This window comes from Paramisgurnus dabryanus, chromosome 1 (genome assembly GCF_030506205.2).
Source record: "Paramisgurnus dabryanus chromosome 1, PD_genome_1.1, whole genome shotgun sequence".
NCBI lineage: Eukaryota > Metazoa > Chordata > Actinopteri > Cypriniformes > Cobitidae > Paramisgurnus > Paramisgurnus dabryanus.
The window spans coordinates 8102569-8123417 of record NC_133337.1 but is presented as its reverse complement, the minus strand read 5'-3'; the positions used below and the strand labels follow the sequence as shown (position 1 = coordinate 8123417).

The 20849-nt window shown below is 38.0% G+C and overlaps 1 protein-coding gene and 1 non-coding gene across 6 annotated transcripts in view; both read left to right on the top strand.

Moving 5' to 3' along the window:
* The first annotated feature begins 4282 nt into the window (after positions 1-4282).
* Positions 4283-20849, top strand: part of cald1a (caldesmon 1a) — a 65184-nt gene continuing 48617 nt past the window's right edge. For 4 of the 5 annotated variants that reach the window (XR_012337755.1, XR_012337752.1, XM_065265884.2 and 1 more), the window contains exon 1: positions 4283-4436. The gene's annotated coding sequence lies outside the window, so the exon portion shown is untranslated. Of the gene's footprint in view, positions 4437-4508; positions 4530-20849 lie in introns of those variants that run through there. The other variant, XM_073815964.1, reaches the window with a different exon arrangement.
* Positions 14175-14249, top strand: trnat-agu (transfer RNA threonine (anticodon AGU)). The gene has a single exon. It is a non-coding gene; the product is annotated as a tRNA-Thr (tRNA).

Below are 20849 nucleotides of genomic sequence, written 5' to 3'. Positions count from 1 at the left end.
GTCGCAGACAAATTTAAACAATCATATTTTCTATAACATCTTTAGTGTGAGTTGAGAGCAGTTGCTTTCACAGGTTTTTTGCATATGGGCTACATTATGAAACTTTGTGATTTCAGTGATTCTGTAGGGTGTTCTGTCATCATAGGAAAACGCTCAGAGGACACGCCCACATTCATTAACTGATTTTTTTCTGGCTTGAGGTACACCAAAACGATCAGAAATGAAGTGTTTACAAAAGTTTTTATTGAAGATCTGCATTTCATAATATTAGAGTATTCGATATTTCCATTATTGTATATTTCCGTTTTACTTTAATGTATTGTGGGTCGTGGGTTTGAATGACTTTTTCCACACTGGTAAGTTCTTGTTGTATCAATGATTTCCACTAATAAGTTCAGGTGACAATTTCATGAAATAAAAAACAATCATTAAATGCTGATATATTTATAACTGAATTGTCTACACATAATGATGATTTAAAATCTCTCCCATCACAAAGCTATCGGTATTTGACTGACGTGACATCCTGGAAGAACTTCATGTGCTTGTACTATATATGTAGAGGACAGAGATACTATCATCATTATACCCACTTACAATCCTTTAATTAATATACTAATAAAGCTTTTAAAATTTCCACTCGGAGAGCATAAAGACACGTCCTAATATTTACAAGAATTCATGCTAACATGGAAAGTTCTCTGCAAGAGCTTCTATAAACTCAAGTACATTAGAAAAGTAAACATCTGACCTAAATTTAGTCAAGACTGAGCCCTCAGATCAAGAGACAAAAAATGCTTGGCAGCTTCTTCTTCGTAACCAAATTATAGGCAAACCGATCAACATTTGACTGCTCTGGATTATGCATGCACTTTGAGGTAAAGCGCCACAGTACTTCTCTTTCAACATTCTTATTTTTCTTTAATGCTGTTCAAGAATTATATTTTTTAAAACCTTTGTTATGTTTGAAAGACAGAAACACAACTCTTTTAGTAAAATTTAGGTCTTGGTTTGTGTGCAAATGTGAAATCCACACAACACATTTTGTTGTAATTCACAGCCCATTGTTTGAAGGGCCTCCTCATTTCTATTGTTTTGACTGACGGTGAAGGAATAACAGCCTATGCGTCATTCATAACACAAAACACCACTTGCTTCTTCTTGAGTTGCTATTGTAGGATTTTAAAATATTTTTGACTTGATTATGATAAGACCTAAAGCATGTGAAGTAACAAAACATTTGTGTATTTGGCAGACATTCATTCAAAGCGACTTACTGTACACAATGCACTCAAGCTTTATATCAGTAGCTATGTGTATTCCCTGGAAATGAAATCCAAAACCTTTGCACTGCTAACACAATGCTCTTATTTGAACAAACATTGTAGTATGCATAAGTATTGATCTATTTAAGTCCATTTTAATATGGATAAAAAATAAATTAAAATAGTTGCATACTTTTATGTACAGTAGCCTATATACAGGTGGAAATTTCTGTGACACTTGATTTTTATCTCTTATTTGTTGATTGGTGTTGGGTTTCATACCAAAAGACTCAAATGATTGAATTCTGAAACATTGGCATTAATATTAACATCACACACAACCATACTGCATATATTATTACTTCTCTTGAAATATTCCCACTGTTTTAAACAATTTCCACTGTGTATTTAATAATGTATCCAATGAAAATGTATTCATATTCCCTAAATAAATGTATACATTTATGTATCATCACCTCTTTGGTACATAACACAACTCCTTGCACAGGTGTAGCTTCTGTGAATATATAGAATACACTGTAAAAAATGATGTGTTGGATTTACTTAAAATATATATGCACTATTTTTGCATCCTGTTTTTTTTTATTCTTTAGAAGATTTTAAGTCAAAATAACAAGAAAAATGTTATTATTTTTACTCAAAGATTTGAGTTACTCAACCTAATTACTAAAAAATTTAACACCAGTTCACTTAACTTATAATGCTCATGTAGACATTTACATTTAGTGGTTTAACAGACTCTTTTGTCCAAAGCGACTTACAAATGAGGTAACAAGACCAACACAAGAAGAGCAATACATTAGTGCACTAGAACTCATCAAGTGTTTTTTGAAAAAAGATAAAGATAAAGAAAGAAAAACAAAAAAAGATATTAAGCTGTATTAGTAAGTGAGGTGTTGGGTGGGTTCTTTAAGAAGGTTACCGAATCAGCAGATTCTGTTGACCAGGGAAGGGCAACTTTGGTCCTAAAGGGCAGGTGTCCTGCAGAGTTTAGCTCCAATCATAATAAAACACACCTGAAGCAGCCAATTAAGGTCTTACTAGGTATACTAGAAACTTGTACACAGGTGTGCTGAGGCAAGTTGGAGCTAAACTCTGCAGGACACTGGCCCGCAGGACTGAAGTTGCCCATCCCTGCTGTATACTGTTTTGTTCTTAAATTCTTAAATTCATTTAACCCTGTAAAGCCAGCTGTTAAGGCTCTAATAAAATATACCTGTACATGTTTCTCCTTTTTAAAACCTCATTTATTAGTCTTATTGTTTAACCCTGCAATGCTTTTGAATGGTATAGGATTTGTAAATTGGTTTGTTTTTCTGGCCGTGAAATTACAAAACCTGCAAACCTGCCTTGAAAAACATGACTTTTTACTGGACTGAATAAATTAAAGATCACTAAAATGCCTAGATTTGCATGATTGTGCCATGTAGATTTTAAGATTTTTTATAATATTAGACTGGGTCTGAAAGATAGCAAAATTTACCTGAGCACCATGCACATTACATGAATTACATGTACTTCTTGGGGTGGTTACCCGGACAGGGATTAAACTAGTCCTAGACTAAATTAAATGTAAGGGTTGTCCAAATAGAAAACAAATTGCACTGACATATCTTAAAATACATCAGTGCCCTGTTTTGCCTCAAAATGTACACAAGTAATATTTATTTTTAAATATATATATACACAAGGTATGTTTGTTAGAACTAGTTATATTTCATAATTAAACTAAGGCCTAGTCCTGTCTTAAGATAATTCCTGTCTGGGAAACCACCCCATAATGTACTTGTTAAAATATTTTTTCGATTAATATTATAATAATAATTTTAAGGGCTTCTTTGATAGAATTTTGAATTTTAATCACATTTTTAAGATTATTAAATAAGTTTTTAGAAAATCAATTAATTATTTGATAATTTGAAAGTATTTGTCTATTTATATTTAAAATTATCTGCATCTTATCTCAATAAAATATACCTAAATCCTGGGCTTTGTTTGCCCAAATATCTGTTAGCTGCATGAGGGCCAGTTGATAATTAGTTTCCTTTCATTTCAGAATGCTATCAGATAGTGGTGTCTTATCTTCAATGTGTATGATGCCATTGATATCCTCCACATTTGGAAAAAGTGACATTGAGATGGGACTTTGATATAACTGATGAGGAGGTATCTGTCAATGCCTCTGAACTGAAAAAGAGAAATTAAAAACTTTATGTCTGCCCATATGATGATTATGTGGACATCACGCCAACAAAACCAAACTATTCAAGAGCAGACCTTGCCCCATGACAGGTATTACTGTCTGAAAAATGATTTTATCAATACTTTGTCTCAATGCTGATATTTCTGTTATGGATATCACTAAAGATACCATCTCATATTCCACTGGAGTACGTCCGAAGGTTTGTGTCATAATGGTGGGCAAAGATTAATCGTGATTAATAGCATACAAAATAAAAATTATACATATTGATACATAGTGATACGCATACATATTTTCATAATAAGTTAAACAAACACTGAACACCTGAACGGTAACTCATATTTTTCTATTCACTTTATGCGTATGGCAACCTTTAAGTTTATATTTTAGTTTATTTTTTGTGTGTTGCATGAAAAATGCATTTTAAGTAATGTCAAAAAATTCAACATGTCAGCTATTTATAGTTGTTAAGACAACGAATCACTTTTTTACAGTGTATTTTTATTCTGTACAATTTTCTTTTTATATTAATGCAGATTTTTCAACGTGTACATTTTTAATTATTGATTTTATTATAATGTATCTTGGTGTTGTATGTGGATTCCTGTATCAAAATACACTCTCTCTGATTTTGTTTACTTATTATTCATTGGTTTTCATAATTTATCTAATTTTTCAGATTGTCTCGTGATTGTTTTGTCCTCTCTCATCATATTGTTGTGCGCTCTTCTAGCGGATTTCTGCATGCGTGCGACACAGGGTCTGTGTGTAAAGGCGGAGGTCTGACGGAGTCGGTCGCTTTTGAAGGGAGGAGCTTCCCAAACTCAAGAGTCCTGTTACTGAAAATCGCAGATTTAGGAGTGAAAGCGAAGCTGAAGCTCGATCTACCGTCCCTTCTTTAAAGCAGATCTTTGCGCGAAGGACGCACACTTTGCCTTATCGCCCAGGTACGTTTGCGCGTCTCCAGATGTTTGGATGATGACTTTGTAACACATTTTGCAAACTTTCCGCACATTCTGTAAACTCTTCCTTTTCGCTTGGTAAGGCATTAACCATTTGACGTCAGTCTCAATGTGGTTTATATTGCATTATATGTCATTTGTATTACAATTCTGCATTACAAATATTAGGTTATACTATAAATGTTGCTTTGGCTGTAAATCAGGCGTGATTAAATGGTTTTCGCATAAGGCGAAGTTGATGTTGTTTTGTGACTTTTAGGGATGGTTTTCCATCTTTCTTTTGCGCATTCTTCCCACGCCCATCCTGGTTCAGAGATCTTTATCATATTCGAGAAACAGGCATAATTTAAAACGCTATAGGCGTGTCTGCTTTGATTGACAGCTGTTAGTATTTTCATAGCAATAGCAGTTTGTCATCTGATGAGATGGTTCCCATAGACTTCGCTACTGTACTCAACAGGAAGTTCATCTCTCTTGTTGAATCGTGGATGATGCGTAACACCGGCGGTCTGAAAACTGTTTAACAATACTTTTGGGGGTTTTGCATAAACACCTTTTCCAAGATCCATTGGCATCCTATAGTCCAAACAAGACGACACCATTATTCCCTGCCTCTCATCTGTATGCTGTAACATATTAAGATTCCCAGTGGTATTGTCCAAAGTGGATTTGGTGTTTTCTCTGGCGGCCCGAGCTTCCACGCTCTCCTCTCAAAATATTTGTGGCCATGAAACATTCTTATATTGTTTCTGTTGTGGGATTTAGGAGGGGTGGATCGAGAGAGGGTGCTTTGGGAAATTTCTCTGCTGAGAATTGTGGGGGATTTTAGTGCCTTTATGATGGATCTCGATTGTCGCCGTTTGTGTTTTGTTTGCAACCAAACAGTAAATCACGCTGCGCCACAGAATGCATGCTCAGTGCTTATTGAAAACTATTAAGTTAATTTAATGGGCTGGTTTACAAACACATCTGGACAGGCCAGACTCCTTATCCTCCTGTAAGGCGGTTGCATATTTGGCTAATTCTCCAACCAGCTAAAACAATAGTGTGCATGCCGCTTAGTGCAGAATCTGTCATATTCTGTCTGGGGAACTGGTTTTATTGCTCTGACCTTCAGCTGTACAAGTAAGAGCTTGAGAAAAAGTCTGCAAGCCGAACTGGGGAGTGATGAGCCATCACGGTATCCGGACGGACAGTGAGGCGTTGTGCACGGAACACTGCGAAGCGAGACATGCCAGTAATTGGCCATGAAACTGGATCTGATAACAGTGTGTGGTGTTTGGAAAATATGCGGGGAATGCCCTTGCCTTAAAAGGAACATATTGAACATGGTGACTGATGATTGGAATAGCTTCTGGAATGCTAAACAGTCATGTTTTCCCTTTTTTCCCTTTTGCTTCCAATGCCTTTGTTAGTTAAAAGTAATCTAGACGAGGTAAATCTATGCAGTAATAGCAAGACTTTAGAAAGGACCTGGCCTTGGACCTGTCCTGCATTTCTGTCATTTGGTGGCCCTTAAGGCTGTGGATTAAGATTCAGAGACTTGTGAGTGGGTTGTAATGTCCTTCTAGTTTAGTCTACTGTTTAACATTGTTGAATCAAGGTTATTATTATTATCTTTATGAATGTGCGAAGCACTCGAGCTCCACAAAACATCCCTTAATGACTCTGGAAGATTTGCGCACGTAATGCAACACTTGGATCCAACAACAGCTTGCATATCTTTCTGGTTTTATTTCATTTTTGACTGACAAAGCATTCTCCGAGTCATTCATGTGTGGCATAACTGAAATAATGTTTATTTTAGACAACTCTCGCAAAATGTTCAATTAACTTTTCGTTAGCGTGATTGACATGCAGCAGTAACCTCAGGGGACGCGGCTCCTCCCCCTTCAACTACTCAGCTTTTCTCCACTTAAATCCGATAGCCTGTAATTTAAAAGCACTGAGTCCAGGAACCGCAGTTGTGTAACGCAGCAACGTTTCGGAGCGTTTTCAGAATCTCTGGGTCTGCCGAGCTCCAAACCACCGGTGACGATCAGGAAACGCGGCGAAACGGGGGCATTCCTCAATTGTGAAGTCAGGGCCGTCTGAAACCTTAGCTTGTGTTTATTTAGGTCCCTGCAAATATGCAATAAGTGCCCCAGATGTTTTGTTAGTAATATATAAATCTTAAATTCCTCCCGCCTTTTACATTAAATCCTTCTGGAGCGGGATTGCCTTTTTTTCCTCTGTAATTTGACTTTGTGGTGTGTTTGTTGTTCTTTATTGAGACGGCAGGTTTCAATGGAAAAGTCTGATGGTGGAACAACAAATCTGCACTGGGCCGCTTCTGTGAATCTAAGTGCACTAAGCTTAAACACCGATCACTGATTTGGAAAGATTTCAGGTGGGATGAAGGCTGACAGACGTTTACCAGTTTGTACGTCTGGGACAGAAGCAACATCTGGGCTTAAACATTAGTTGCTTTTATGGCTGTGCAATTAATCGTTTCTTATTTCAATTTTTGATTGAAACAAGATAATCGAGGTCAAACAATTATTGTGCGCTTAAAATTAATTTGCATCCTGCTGGACTGATGTGTTTGTAAAGCACTTTTAAGGCACCACAGCTTTGACACATGCAGCCTATTGCAACACTTACTTTATAAAAAGGCATTATAAATAAACACATGATTTCAAGTAATCGTATTAAATAATCATCAAAAAATAATTATGATTTTGGCCAAAATCGAGCAGACCTAGTTGCTTTCCAAATCTGAAGGTGTCGCCCCCAATAGACCTCATTGCAAAAAATTGACCAAACAAAGATCCATGACCAAAACTGACTTTTCAGATAATTCCTACTCTCTTGCTCATATCTTTATCAGTTTCGTCCCAAAAATGACCACACTTTTTTATTGTGGGCTGATTCTCATCTGCAGAAAACATGCACAGGAAATGTCTCAGCGAGCCCATTTTCCCTGTCCTCTCCCTCGGCCGACTGAAGGCCCATAATTCCCTGCTCCACCTCACTCCGCTCTGGCCCTAAGCTAAACAAACAAAACTAATCAAGAGATGTCCAGCACATTCAGTCAGAAAGCACTGGGAGGAATTATGGGGCACATTTAAGGGTCAGCTGTGATGCAAAAGCTCAAAAAGGCATTCAAATTAACGTTGACTCAGGCATGAGGTCATGTTGATGCGGAGTGTGTATAAGCGCCAACGCTCCCATAAAGGTGTTGAGGGAGAGCGAGCGAGCGGTGATTCGACACATGCCGATAACGATGAGGTAACTGTAGCGAGCTGCTACTCAAACAGACGCAACTCATCCGACCTCCTGACCTAAGAAAACATGCACGCTTTTTCCTGCCTCTCGCTGTCAAGCCTTACATGGTCACATCCAAAGCAATCGTACATGGGGTGCGTATCACGAGCCAAGCCGGGTCAAAGAACCAAGATCATGTCCAAGTTAGAGGGATGTTTAGGATATCGTAGATGACCCACACTGAAAGAACAAGCAAAATCACCCGAATTTCCCTTTCGGAATTCCACGCTAGCGTAGCCATCACTTGTTTTGTTTTTGTGTCTGTTAATGCTTTAATAGACTTCAGCTTTTGTGTGTGCGTCTTGTAATGGTAGCAGCTAGCAGTAATTGTTTAAGAGTGCCTTTACAGAGTGAACTCTTTTCTTCTAATCGGAAGCATATTTACGTGCTAGCATGCTAACCTCAGAGGGATCCTCAAGAATGCGAAGCGGCGCCGCGTGCACGCACCCTCTCCTACATTTCGTTCCACTTCACATGTCATTGCGTTGTTCTGAAAGGCAATTAAAGCTGATTAAAGCTTAAGATCAAAGCAATTAGCATGACTGTCATTCAGGATTCTCTCTTTCTGCATGCGTTTGTATAAAACGGATTCTGACGTCTTTGCATAACTAAAACGGTACGTAACTTGCGCTATAGGGGGTCAGCTCGGCCTGTGTTTGTAAGCTCTGCGGTGATAGTCTGTTTCTTCACTGGCTTTGTCGTGAGAAACATGTTGGGATATTTTAATCTGAACAAAGGAGAAACTGGCATTCGGGAGACTCTTACCTCATGAGAAATGTGTTATTAATGAATCCCCATTACAATCTTTCATGCTATTAATAAACATCTCAGGTCTGGCTTTCTTAAAGCGGATTTTATTACCCTTCAGTTGTAGTCCAAGCTGGCGGAGGCTCTTGATCTGCTCGATGTGTTTTACATGACTAGTGCATGCTGGGAATTTAGTTGGTATTTGTCCCAAAAGTGAATAAAGATATGCAGAAAAGTCATAATGTGATTGAATAGTGGTGGTTATCATAAGATTGACACTGTATTTATTTATTTATAATAAGTCATAGACATTATGGAAGTAAAGTTGCTTTTTTCCAAAAGTTAAGATCCCTATACTGGGTGTTTACAACATCCAGATTCAAAGGAAGTGCTTGCGAGTGATCCCAGAATGAACTGCAACAAGCTGTTCATGACAAATGCAGATTATAAATACACAGCAATAAATAACAGTATTTTTGTCTAGGTTTTAGTACAAATATCTAATAAAAAATTTAAATCAAGATGCATTTTCTTGATGAGCAAAATGACCCAACAAAATAGGTCTAATTTTTATACAATAAATATAAACATATAAAAGTATATATAATAATAGAATAATAAATATGAAAGTGGATTTGTGCTTAAAACAAATCTGTTAAAGGGGTAAGACAAAAATTTTGAAATAGGTTTACTTTTTTCTTAAACACTTTTTTCTTTACCCCGTTGGCTGAATTTTTTTTATTTTTTGCTTGTTTTAAGCACAAATTCACTTAAAGGGGACGTATCATAAAAATCTGGCCATGTTTAAGTGCTTTAATTGGGTCCCCAGTGCTTCTATTAACCTAGAAAATGTGAAAATGATCAACCCAGTAACTTAGTTTTGGTAAACCATTCTCTGCAAGCATGTGCAAAAATAGATAATTGAAATTTGTCTCCCATTGTGATGTCAGGATGGGATAATGCAGCCTTTTAATCTGCACTATCCAACCACAGCACTGCCATTAAGTGCAGAGATCAACTCATTTGCATTTTAAAGGACAAACCCAAAAACGCCATATTTGGCAAGTGTCAAATTTTAACATCCTATTATAAATTATCTATATGATATTTTGAGCTAGAACTTCACATATGTAAAGTGTGGACACCAAAGATTTATTTGACATCTTAAAAAAGTCTTGTGAAATGTCCCCTTTAAATGTAATATTTTTGCACTTAATGGCAGACTTATTTTGTTTAGGTAATTTTGATCAAGAAAATGCATCTTGATTTAAGAATTTGTAGATATTTGTAACAAGAGAGAAGTATTGCGTAAGAAAGTCATTTTTTGCCATGTATAGTTAAACACGTAAATGTAAATATTTGCAGTTAGGATGTTGCGAAAGCATTAGGCATTGCAAATGAGCTAGCATGTCAAAAACCAAACGGAGCGTTCTTAGCAATTGGCGACGCCGAGCCCAAAACAAGAGCAAACAGGACCTTTGTTTAGTTCTTCCTGGTCTGATGCGGTAAACAAAATGAGGTATTCAGATCATTGGTGAAACGGGCGTAATTATATACCCATTATTGCAAATGACTGGCACACAAAGAATTCAAACATGTTTTAAATTGAACGAAGCAGTCTTATGTCTTGCATTCATGAGTGGTGCAATACTTGAGAGGTTTTGATGAATGTGAGGGAGCCCTGTGTATGTGTGTTTGTCAGGGTGGGTTTTGTTAGGCCACTAGACCTCATTACGGTTTGTTTTAATGAACATGGCCGGAGTAACTAGAACAATGGGTACTTGTTACAAACCCGTCTGCCAGTCTGCTGTATGTGTGTGGCTGCAGCGGCACTCAAGTCCATGACAGACGTCCACGAGACCACCGTGGATAATAATGGGGGCTCCATTAGTTCAGGTTAGAGTTAATGAACAGGAATCGAGTCGCCTTCTGAAACGCAATAGCAAGTCATAAAGGATTTATGTCAACACGATGTCTTTATATGCTGAATGGGTGCTTGTCTCTTTTTGTGTGTGTGTATGGCACAGGTGTGTACTAGTGTGCGATGGTAAGTACACGTCTTGGAGTTGATCCAGTGCCGCCAGGGGTTTTGGAGTAATCTCATTTCCAGTTCGCCCATTAGTCAGACCCACAGCCAGCCCATAGCTCCGATATTCAATTATTTACAATTACATGCTTGCCTGAGATTTGTGTTTTTCTTGTAAATGTAAAGATTACGCAGCAAAAGTCCTTTACGCCAAACGCAGAGGTAATGATTTATGCAGCTTTCGTGCTGTTGCAGCGTGGAAGAGTGCATTGACTTCAACCACAAGCCTGCGAGCACTTGCAGTCAAACTGTGGCAATATTTCGCTCGACTAAAACAGAGGAATTTATCATAAAGCTCACAAAACCGTCCAACGGCGACTAAATATATGTGACTGCATGTTTGAGAGAAAGAAAGGGAAATTTTTCCTGGAACTGGAAGATTTTGAGGTTTCCTGAAAGGCGAGTAGCCGAACAGCCCTGTGGCACTAAACATAGGCCTGGTGATTTTACCAGACCTCGCCTCCCTTACACGACAACGTGGACTGATATTTGTATCAACCCATACAGGCATGCGTGATTATGCATGCGTCTCCAGATTTACACCTCAAGCAGCCATCTCTTAAGTGTCCACGGGGGCCACACAGCACTCGGCCCCTAAAAACTCTGGCCTGAAGCCATGCTAATAATAACAGCCAGCACAAATATGCGCAGAAGAGGGGAGATCTAGTAGCGTAGCTGGAAGAGAGGGGCACGGGAAAGGGTTCTGCGTTCACACAGGAATGTGTGATCTGAGGAAAAGTCACACAGTACAGCAAGCCTGCACGTACTGCAGTTTGCCACGAATATAAATGCAAAGAAGTTTCTGCAATTGGGAGGCACAAGCAAGCTATATTTTCTATTGTAATCAACTCCTGATAAAGTTTGTTAAATTGTTTATAGGTAGGGTGGTGACAAGTGACACACAGTTCAATTTTCCGGCTTATTGGCATAAACATTTGAGGGTACCTCTGTCGCCCCCTTGAGCAACACCACAACAGTAACGTGCACAAAATACAGTATAAGTAAATGCACAGTAACTTACTGATTTGTTTTAAATACGTTCCAATGCATATTGTTTTGGATGTGAACTGGCAATTGAAGAGGATTTTGGCTGCATTGTCATGGCATGTTTGAAGGGACTCAATAAAAAATTTTTTACCTCATGTGGCACAAATCGGATATGACCCACGGACGTATAAGCAGGAAAAAAGTTCATTGATATTCTCAGATCCTTTTCAGGCCTCATTTATAAATCGGATACATGCATTCTTGTCTTCAATGGAAGTATATATTCCCATCTCAAGAAGACGTGTTGTGCGACATCAAAAATGCGATGTGGGAAAATGACGTCAACTCAGGTGGACACCACCTTGCATATGGTGACATTTTACTTTCTCCGTGGTTTAAGCTGTTCCAATTCAATTCAATTAAATTTTATGTATATAGCGCTTTTCACAATTGTTTAATTGTTTCAAAGCTGCTTCACATTAATAGATGCAGGAGAACACACAGAAAAATTGATGGACAACAGAATACAGCTGCTTAAATTAAATTGTACTAGAGGGCGTAGTAATAATGTAACATATAGAAGAGGGTGCTAAGTTAAGTCAATGTCAGCTGGTGTGAAGCGCGTCCGCACTATTCTCCGAGATGTTTTATCAACTGGCTAGTTATCATCCAGACAGGGATGGTCCGGACCACGTCTTTCTTATTTCGGCCGTGTGGCACGCGGCCCCGCTATTCTCCGAGATGCACTTTACGGCCTTTTGTGCAGCGAATTTTGGATGACCTAATTAAGGCGGTAGGGTTTCCAAGCTTAGGCGGGCCGCCTGAACTGAAATGTGCTGCGGGAAACCCTGCATTCTGAATCTGATTTTTAAAAAAATTCTTTTACAAATAGCAATTATTTCAGCTTTTTGCTAAAAAAATATTTTTAAGAGAAAATATCTATATTTAGGAGTTTATAAGCAGAGAAAAAAAATATAAATAGTATGAAACGGTTTTTTCCTGTTTTGTTTGTTTGTTTGAAAGCAGAGGGTCTGTTCTTTCATTTGATATATTTGCATGTTTATATATTTTTAGAAGAAATTTTTCCTGGAAGGCATTTTGTGAAACTTTTGTGAAAACCACAAAAATGCTTGCAGGCAACCGTTCAAAATAAGGCTGGTGGGGAATTAGTTAATAGATTATGTAAGAGGGTCAGATACAAGCAAAAAATCGGAATTGTGCATCAAGATTTGCAGTGTAAATCTGTTGCTTTTCTATAGGTGTCATCTGGACAATAGTTATAGTCGCAGTTAAGTCCATACCTCGCAGGCGAAGATATTTTACTGACAGTGCCGAGAGCCAAGCACGCTCTCAGAGGGCTTTTAACCGCTCTTGCCTTTTACTAGCGATGACATACGCTCTGTGTGTCCATTTGTTAAGCTGTCAAAACTTGTGTTCTGGTTGTTTGCTCACAAAATACGTTTCTGTCTTCTGAACCGCCAAATGATGCATCCCACCTTGCGACGTCCCCTTGTATACTGAGGAACATCTGTTGGTGAGGTCATCTAGACCGATGCGTGATCTTATTTCTGCTATCTCTCGTGAGGAATGCAACCGGCCTTCATTTGTCATATCTCCATTCATAGCCTTAAAAATTTAGTTGGTAGATTATTGCATGAGCAGTGCAAAGGTTTTTGGGTTCATTACACATACTGTATAGTTCAAATGCCATCTTCCAAATGCATTAATGTAAAAAAGCACATTCTGTCCAGAGCTATGATGAGCAGTCACAATAATGAAGATATATATTTTTAGGAGCCAGTTAATAACTCTCCTCGGAGAGCTAGTGTTTTCACACAGGCTTACGAGACGAAAACAAACACCATGACAGAAGTTGGTTTTGAGGGCGCTGGGTTGAGGGAAACATGTCGCACATGTGTTGGGAGGAGGAAGCTATGATGTGGAGCGTCGGCTACATGCTTTGGGTTAGTATTGCTACCATGTAAGGCACGACGGGAAGACATTTTTCCGATGTTGATGTTGAACAGTGTCTTAAATCATCCTGATGATTTCAACCATTTTTTTTTTTTTGTTATGGTTCTTCAGCTTGCGAGTGGTGTTTGACAGATATGTTTTACAAGACACATCAGGAACTTTTTAGCTTTATGAGAAATGCATTTTCATGTCCCATTAAACATTCCAGCTACCCATAACATATGGGAGAAAGCACGCGCTGGGTGTGCTGGGATATGTTAATTGCAAGCTCATAAATGCGATCCCTATGCTAGGTCAAATCATTTTGCATTTCATTTACTATGTAATGCATAGTTAGCAAAACCTGATGTTTTTGTTGTTAAAAGCAACGCTATTCGATGTACATCAACAAGTGATACACATACACGGTCGTTTTGTATGCGTGATATCTCGAATAACATCAAAGTGAGCTCAGTTCATTCAAAACCTTGACAAATGAATGCAAAACTTTAGGGGTCTTGGCATGTGTGATTTGAATAGGTTATTAAAAATGCTGCAAGTCTTTCAAATTTAAGTCATTGTAAGCAAGTTTTTGCTTTATGCTGTATCTGTTTCTCACGGTCACACTCAACCTCGCAGCTAAGGTGTTCCTGTAGCTCATTTGGTAGAGCATTGCATTAGTAATGCAAAAGTCATGGGTTTGATTCCCATGGAACACGCATACTGATAAAATAAGTCACAAGTCGCTTTGAATGAAAGCGTTTGCCAAATGCCTCAATGTAAAGCTTCAATGCCTTTTCTGTCACAGCTGTCTTCGTGGCTGAATATTTGGATAAAAATCCCTTTTTTCCACTCTGGTCTCTCACAGTTATGTAAGAGGCACAGCTCAAACCTAAAACCGCTCGGTCTTGGACAAAAATGCTGGGAGGGAAAGATCGTTTTTCTTGCGAGCTATTTTTTCTCATCTGCTGCAGTGCAGAATAGTATGGATGAGCGCTTGAATGCGGTTTGGCACAGATAGTGCCCTTGCTAGTGTCGTTCGTGTGAGTAAATGAGTGTGATGCTGTTTATCATTCGCTCTGTGGAGTGCAGATACAGGCGCGCTATGCGGTCAGTGTGTTTGAATATGGGGGCTCTATCTGTCTGCGCAGCATGTTAGAAAGCCTTGGTTTTTTCTTTTTTGTGTGTGTTGCTTACGGGAAAGAGCGCTTTTTCCTACCATATTTGGTCATGTGGAGCCACGCCAATAGGCAGCAGACGTTTGATGCCGTACAAACATCTCCATTTGGCCTTTTTCCTCTGTTTTTTTTTTCACTTTTAAGGACCTTGCATGCCGATACTCGCTGATAGCGGTGCAATCTTTGGACGTGCATGAGAGGACCATTTAAAATCTATGTTGTTAAATGCGTAGCGTAGCATAAAAGCACGTGTGCATCTGAAATGCATTTTCAGGAGCGCAGCTGCTGTTGCGTAGTAATAAATGGCTCTGGGTGTAATGAGTTAATGGCTATGAAAATTGCCCATTCAAAAACGGAAACAAAAACCTCCGACATCCATAACCTCATGTGCTTGCGTTTTTCTTTTTTATTTCGTTGTGCGGAAACTGAACATTTAGTTTGAATGACATTTAATGTGAATTCCACAATAAATCACTTTTACACATATGCCTCTAATAGCAAAAGAAAATGAATAAACATCAGAGAATCATATTGATATATTATCAGTTGCATTCTGGGTAATGGATGTGGTCTCAAGCATACTTGGTGTTTTACCAGTTAGACCAATAGGCCGAGAGTGATTCACAGGACATGCAGACGTGTCATGGAATGCGATCCATTGTCTGGGAATGCAGGAATCTCCTTTTCCATCCCCAAGTGAAAATTCAATGGATGAGGCAGTTGCTTGATGCCATTCTTTTTTGCCATATTCAATTTGTCGAAAAATCAGATAAAGTACTGTCATGTCGGTTTTAAATGGAATGTAAAGAAGTTTATTTATTAAGACAGCCGACTCTGACAAAGTTGTCATTGGGACGCTACCTTTTGAAAAGGTACAATTTTGGTACAGATATTTACATTTGAGGTACCAGTATGTACCTCTAAGGAACCACCCCAGTACAACTTTTGTATTTTCTTGTAACTTTCTACCGTACTTACCAAATAAATAAAATATAAGTATTCCACAGAGATATTAATTTAAGGTTATCAATCAAATGTCTGCTGGTGAAATGTCAGGTATAATTGGAAGGGAGGTGGTACATAATCCTTTGGGATGTATTAGTGGTTACTTTGAAATCATATTTGTGTATTTCTTAAACATTGGATTTTAATGATCAAATAAAGTGCTTTGATTTATTCTCTGAAGAGTCAACATTTTCGCTTTTGCAAACAGGATGCATGCAGCTTTACAAAATGTATTATGACCTACCAATCATCTCTTATCCTCCCCTCTTCTCTCATACGCTTGCAGATCTTTGACCAGTGACAGCCATGAAAAGCAGTTGCTGCTTCTCCTGCCAAGATCTCATCTGAATTTATAGCAGCATATCCTGCTCTTTTTCTCCCTCTTTCTCACTCCCATTCCTTCGGTTTTTGCCTTAAGACTCTAGAGCCAAATATGTGCTGATGCATTGGAGTGTCAAAGTCTAGTTTTTTAGTTACAGAGAGTATATACCTTTTGCATATCATTAACATGTACTAATACACACTTACACACCAAAGGAAATGTAAAAACTTAGGACAATAGGTGCTTTTTAATCTTGTCTCATCTAGATAATTGAATCTACCATTAGCTCTTTTTTGGGGGGAAAGATTTTCTGTGATTCATTATCAAGTCACATTTTTGGTTGGCTGTCAATGTTGGCGTACTTGATCCCTGACCGAAGGGGTGCATGCAACCAAAAAGGTCTGGGAAACACTGCAGCAGCCCATCCATTCCCCTCTTAAAGCTCTGAAACACAGCAGGTCTTTGAACGTCCAGCATATAAACACAGCTGTGTGTTAATGGGAGTTGTTGGCCTGTCACACAGAGTTGTTATATTGTACATGGACCAGACCTGCTGCTGGAATCCTGCCATCACTGTCCTGACACTGTCCTGAGATCTGTGGTCGTGTGGCGCTCAATCAATCACCTGCCTTTATGGGACGTTTCAGGCTGATCTCCAGTCAGTTTTATTGTTGCTCTCAATTTCCTGCACATCTTAACAAGTACACACGTCCATAATTCTGTAATGGGTCTGTAGGCTTCCTGTCACTGACAGACAGACGAATAGATGCTTTGGGAAATACGGGTGCAATCACTGTGTGAATTTGATTTGGTTCAGTGAGATCTGCATTTTGTGCTCAAAACTTTATGATCTCATTATTTATCTCTTTCCTCCTGCGTCTCGGTCGTCTGGTTTCTGCCTGTCGGTTTAGTGACTGACAGGTGGCTAAAATCAATGACCAGATGGCAAAAACATTTTTCTCCCTTTGGGATCGATTTTATTTACCTGTTTTTTTGCTAGCGTCACAAATCCTGTCTCATAGACATACTATTACCTGAAATATTTTGTACAGTGCAGTACAGTGTCCAAGGGAGATGGGTAGGTTGGTGAGAGAGAGTCTCAGTGGTCAGTGGTTTGAATCCAGATGGAGAGCCAGGGTTCACATAGCTGGCATACCTGCAGCATCTTTTAATAAGCTTGTGTGTGCATGCATGCATGCGTGTGTGTGAAGCTATTGGCTGCGGATGTTGCAGATTTCTGGAATACCAGCCTGCACCTGGTTGTAGATCACCTGTGCTCATTAAAACGTATCCACTTAAGTAAAAACAGTCACTTAAAGCGATATAAAATAATACAAATATCAAAATTACCCCCTCATTTATGCACCCTCGAGCAATCTAAGATACATATCTCCATCTTCTTTTAGATGAACACATTTGGAGTTATTTTAGTAAATGCTTTTTCAAGCTTGCAACGGTAGAAAATTGGGATCAGGCAGCAACTTGTGACTTTAAACCCCAAAAGAGTAATCCATATGGCTCCAAGGGGTTAATAAATATCTTTTGCGGTAATTTGATGCTATTTTGTTAGTAAAATATTCATATTTTAAACTTTATAAACTATAATAACTAGCTTTTGGTAACGATGCCATATTGTATTATTTATTGTATAATCGATTAAGTAATTTATTTTTCCAACTAATCGGATAAAAACATAAATAATACTTATCATAGCTATTAGCTAAATAAGGCACTAAATTAATTATTCATGCGTAGAAGTCCAAATGCCACAGACTACTACAGAGTTGTACTAATATATTTTTTATGATTTTGATAGCTTTTAAATAGTAAACAAATTAAATGTCAAAATAATAATCATCAAACTGTATTGAGTCTTCAGGAATGTGCTGGTGGGTAAATGTTGCCACTAATTTTAATCTTCAATTGTAGACCTTGATGAGAATTAACATTAAATACATAAGCCATTCATATATGAAAGTGATATACATACATTGTTACAGTAATAAAACATTGATTTCCCCTTTACTTTCAAACAGATGCTTAGTTTGTGGTTCATTTTTATGAAATTTAATTGTTATGAAACAGCAATTAAACAAATAGAATATCACTTACAGTATATTAAAGGAAGAAATGAAACCTTATTAACCAGTGTTTGTTTGCGCTTTTGCTTCCGTCATTGTCCTGTCAAGGTTGCCAGATCCTTGTAACAAACCCAGTCTAATGGCTATTCATAATGAGTCTGAAATCATCCCAATAACTATTGACACCCCAAATACCAACAACTAATAAACAAAATCCTTCCATCTCTAACCAGCAGAATAACTTCAACCTGCAGAAACTGTTTAAAAGTAGCCCACTTCAGAACTCTGCCGAAAGGCAGAGGACCTGGCAACACTGCCTTGCTTTTAAACAAGCTGGTTGCGCAGTGAGTAAAAGTGCTTGGTAAATGTGCAGATCGCATTGTATGAAGAAAACATGCCTTGTATGGCTCTGTCCGAGGGTGGTGCATGTGACGTCACAGACCAACTAATCGTTGTCAATGAATTTCATTAGCGATTTCATCGATTAGTTGTTGCAGTCCTATTGGCGTCGTTACTGGAAGCTAGTTATTAAAGTTTGTTAAGTTTGAAATCTGAATATTTATTTACAAAATCTTATTGATTAGAAGATGGCAGAAGACCTTTATTAACCCTTTGAAGCCCTGTGGATTACCTCTGTGAAGGATGAATGCACACAATTTTTAAAGTCAGAATTTATTCCCTGATCCCTGTTTTCTACCATTATAGTGTAAAGGAAAAGCAAGGACATTTACTAAAATAACTCCAAATGTATTCGTCTGAAAGATGGTGGACATGTGTATTTTGGACTGCTTGAGGGTGGGTAAATCATGGGGTAATTTTGACATTTGGCTGAAGTATTGCTTTAAAGGATAAGTGGACCCAAATATGAACATTCTTTCATAATTTACTCACCCTCATGCAGTTACAGATCTATTCAATTTTATTTATATAGCGCTTTTCACAATGGTTAAATTGTTTCAAACAGCTTTACTTTAATAAAAGCAGGAGAAAACACAAAAAAATTGGTGGACAACATAAGAAGCAGAGTACAGCGGCTTAGATTAAACTGTACTAGCGAGCGAAGTTATAATGTAACGTATATAAGAGAGATCTAAGTTCCTAACCGCCCTAGCAGTTGGAAAAAACTCCTAGGAGAATAAAAAACCTGATTTAATCAAGAGGAAAAAGTCCTAGAAAGAAAAAAAACATTTGAGAGAGAGACAGACATATTTGATTCTATACAGGATAATCTATATATAAGGTACTATTTTATAAAAATGTTATGGCAATTAAAGCATTTAAAATAAAAAATATATGAATATATAAATACAATACAATCTATATGACTTGCTTATTCTAGGGGTGCATTTTTCAGCTTTGTCTAGTACCCATCCACCCTCAACATCACCCTGCCATTGTGGTATGTAGTGCACATAAGCACAACTCACAGAAATGTATTAATCCAATTACTTTTGCATAAAATACACACTTCCGCTTCTTTTGTTTGCAGCATAGGCGTCGCTCGCTGTTTCCAGCTCTTCATCTGTGGATGTCTTGCTTATTTGTTTACGTTGGCTGCACAATAAAAGCGTCTTTCATTTTGACCTCATTATGAACTAATACAGCAGTCAATATAACTGTACGCCACCAAGACTATATGACATGTTGATAGCTTTAGATTTACTGAAGTAAAAATGCCATTTTATGCAGCCAGTAATAACTGTATCATGGTGAAATATACGTACCATTACAGTGAAATGCTTTTTAATGTAACACGTCTGAGTAGCTTTTCCGTTTGTTAAGGTCTTGGCCAAAAAGACGGTCAAAATCTTCCTCCAACGCCAGACTCCTGCTGCGGCCGTGGAGAGCGTGTTAACATAAACTCTGATAGCAAAGCCAGCGGATGTTAATGGACCTATATTGACAGACATGCAAATAGGGGAGATGGTTTATGTTGGCAACATTCGGGTCTCTTCTCCGAGCTGTAAGTTTAGTCTCTCGCTCGAGTTGTCCAAAGAGGCTGAGATCCAAAAGATAGTGGGTGGTAGATCCAAACATTTAGTTATTTAATCCTTTTGGCTGTGGGATTGTAGATCACATCAGCTTTGGCTCAGGTTATAAAGAACAAGCACTTCACCTCACATTTTTCTCGTGAAGTAAGAGTGTCTTGATAATGGCAAATTGTTCGGTTGACATTAATGGGTTGGTAATTACTTTTTTACTGCATAGTATGAAGAATTGCTTGCACTTCAGACTGCCTTACCACTGTGGCCTACATTATATATATGTAGATACTGCAGTTTCTGAAGCATAACCAATAAGAAAAAAGCTCATAAGACAAATCACTTTAGTTTAGTTTAGCCACTAGTCAGACCATTAAACAAACAGAGACCTGAAATTAAGATTTGTCCAAGCCGCAGAACTGCGCAAAGCTTGTGCGTACAATGAAACCACCCATTTTTCCAAAAGTTCCCAAGGATTGGTAAATCCAGAGAAATTCCAGAGATTTAAATAATTCCCTTGTCATTGTCGCCTATCAAGGCCGAAATATCCGTGCTATCCCAGGTCTCCATTTGTAGACACTATGGCAACACGCGTGGGCAACTGCGCAAGTCGTTGTTATACAGCATCTAGCATGCAGCTCTTGTGTCGTTCAGTCATCATGGATCGCGATTATTCATTGGCGAGGCCAGAAAATCAAAAAAAAATTATAATCATAGATTTTATTAATTTAAATTTATTTATATAGCGCTT